Below are 3,035 nucleotides of genomic sequence, written 5' to 3'. Positions count from 1 at the left end.
TCTCTCTCTCTCTCTCTCTCTCTCTCTCTCTCTCTGTCTCGGTGTGGGTGTGAGTGTATGATAGAATGGAAATATAAAATACAGCTGACTGTAATGGAACATTTGGGAGACTGATGTAGGAGGATTGCAAATCTAAAGCAAGCCTGGACTGCCCGGAGATACTCCACTTTAATAAGAAAAAGCAAACAAACAAATAAAAAGGAAAGAAACATATTGCTCTTGAAATGATACAAAAGTCTTTTCCACACCACGTGGTAATATTTGACTTCTGCTATTGCACCATCTTGATTCCCTCCATTTACAAAATCTGGCTTCCTGCAACCAGCTGAGCCACTTCCTGGGACATGAAAATCAACATCCTGTTATCTGGATCTCCAGTCCAGACCCTTCATCCTAACTCCCCATCCATATGATCAGTATGCCACATAAGAGTTCATTTGGATAACTTCCCAGCTCCTACAACTCAGTTTTGCTCATGCTCATCTACCCCCTTCCTCTAAGTGTTCCCAGTCTTAAGTGAAGTGTACCCACTCATTGCCCAGACCTTCTTTTCCTCATCCTTATAACTTATCTGCTGTTGTCTTCTCTTCCTCATCCTTATAACTTATCTACTGTTGTCTAACATGTTAATTCTCCTCCCTCAACCCACGTGCTTGAACCTGATCCTCAATGTGATTGTATGAAGGGGCAAAGCCTTAGGGAGTGATTAGACCATGAAGGTTTCAGGCTCAGGAATAGAGTCATTCTCTGTTTAAAATGGAACTGGTCTGCTCTTCTGCCATGAGAGGACACAAAAGTTGCCACTAACAACGATGAGCCCTCATCAGGCATGAAATCTGCCAGTGCCTTGATCTGGAACCTCTAGTCTTAACAATTGCAAGTGCTTAATTCCTACATTTCTTTCAAACTTTTCAGTTTTAAAGGACTTTGTTGCAGGGATGAGGAAGGGAAGGCCTGGGCAATGAGTGGATTACTGGTGCCCTTCACGTGAGAGTGAGACACAATCCTCCATTTATCCTCAAAATGGTTCTTGGGGCCAGCAAGACGTCTCAGCAGATGAAAGTGTTTCCTGCTGCTGAGCCTGAGTTTGATCCATTTGGCATAAGGAGAGAATCTACTTCTGGAAATTGTTCTCCAGTCTCCATATGCTCTGTGTGTGTGTGTGTGTGTGTGTGTGTGTGTGTGTGTGTGTGTGTGTGTGTGTGTGTTCATGAGCTTGTGAGCATGCACACACACACACACACACACACACACACACACACACACACATTAAATAACTAAATTGATGTAATAAAACTTTTTGACAATGTTCCCAACAGACCACTCCTTTGGGATACCACTTTGCCTCCCTTGCTCAAGCCATATCTCTTCTGAAATCTGAGCAGCCTTTTGTGTTGTCAAATGCTCATGGGGACCTCCAATGTACTTGGCAAATATTCCTAAATTCTGAATGGTTTCACCTCTAACTTAAAACTTCTCAATAATTGGCTTCCCATTGTACTGTGTATACAGTTCAAATTATCTACCCATGCCAAGCAAAGCCTTCCATGTAGCTGACTGTGTCCACTTCATCGTCACTGCTTTGGCCATACAAAACTATCCTAAATCTTCATTCCATCCAACCATCTTACTTTTGGATGTTTCACTTCTGCCTAGAACATTGGTTCTCAACCTGTAGGCCGTGATCCCTTTGGGGATCAAACAATCATTTTACAGGGATTGCATACCAGATATCCTACATATCAGACATTTACATCACTATTCAAAACAGTAGGAAAATTAGTTTTGAAGTAGCAAGTACATAACTTTATGGTTGTGGGTCACCATAACATAAGGAACTATATTAAATGGTCTCAGCATTGGGAAGGTTGAGAACCACTGACCTTGAACATAACCTTATGCTGTTTTATCATACTTGGCTGGATTGTTTCTGTTTAGATGCTGTAGTCATGCCTGGATTGACAGAGTAGTCACTGTGTCTTACAGTCTACTATTCATATACAGTGTGACAGACTTTTAAATGTTTAACATTTAAAGAGAAGTTTTATGTTCAACCTTGGTGTGTGTGTGTGTGTGTGTGTGTGTGTGTCCATACTTACTTTATCAAATCTACTATCTTCCAAAATTAAATTCCTTTCAATCCAAAACCATACACAAATGATCTGCCTTATCAGTTTAAGTAACAGGATGATTTCATAATCTGTTGATAGAAGGAGATGGGAAGCGTTTTAAGTACAGGCATCTCTTTAGTTACGGAGTATGCTTTATTATTGCTCAGTAATGATACCCAGGAGTGTCAGGATATAGTAATTCGGGCCAGGGTTATAACAACATTGTCAGCCCACAAGCTACTTTTTCTGGCTCATATGATACTGTCCAAGAGCCCATGTTAGATGATCATTGTTTGCAATATTTATTTTAATTTTTGGTGTTCATAGCTTTTGTCTATTTTTATGTTTAACCTCTCTTCGATTTTGCATTATAATAAGTACTCGGGTAAAGGTGTCTCTTGTCTTAAATATCTAGCTGAGGTAGGGTGGCATTGTTTGTTATTCTGATTTTTTTTTCAGGTGCAAGATATAAAACTCAGAATTTTCCATGTGCTAATAAAGCACTCTTCGATTATTCTATGTCATCTGTCCCAGATTTGATTTTCTAAATGTTGAAAATGCCACAAAGAACAAATTCTAATTTATTAATTATGCCTTTTTAGTAAAACATATTATATAATTTCCATTAGTTTAGGTGACGTGACGAGTAATTAATCATCAAATTGTAAATTCATTAATGAATAACTAAGGCATTAATGAAGTTACTATTATCATCAGCAGGCAACTAAGACACAGTACCCTTTGGGGAGACATTTCATATAGAATCATAAAAATTATGCCAGGTTGCATAGTTTGATTTCACAAGCTAGTAAAACAATGTTCTCACTAAGGTAAATTCTCTCTCTCTCTCTCTCTCTCTCTCTCTCTCTCTCTCTCTCTCTCTCTCTCTCTGTGTGTGTGTGTGTGCGTGTGTGTGTGTGTGTG

This window comes from Mus pahari, chromosome X (genome assembly GCF_900095145.1).
Source record: "Mus pahari chromosome X, PAHARI_EIJ_v1.1, whole genome shotgun sequence".
Lineage (NCBI taxonomy): Eukaryota > Metazoa > Chordata > Mammalia > Rodentia > Muridae > Mus > Mus pahari.
This window is presented reverse-complemented; position numbering follows the sequence as displayed.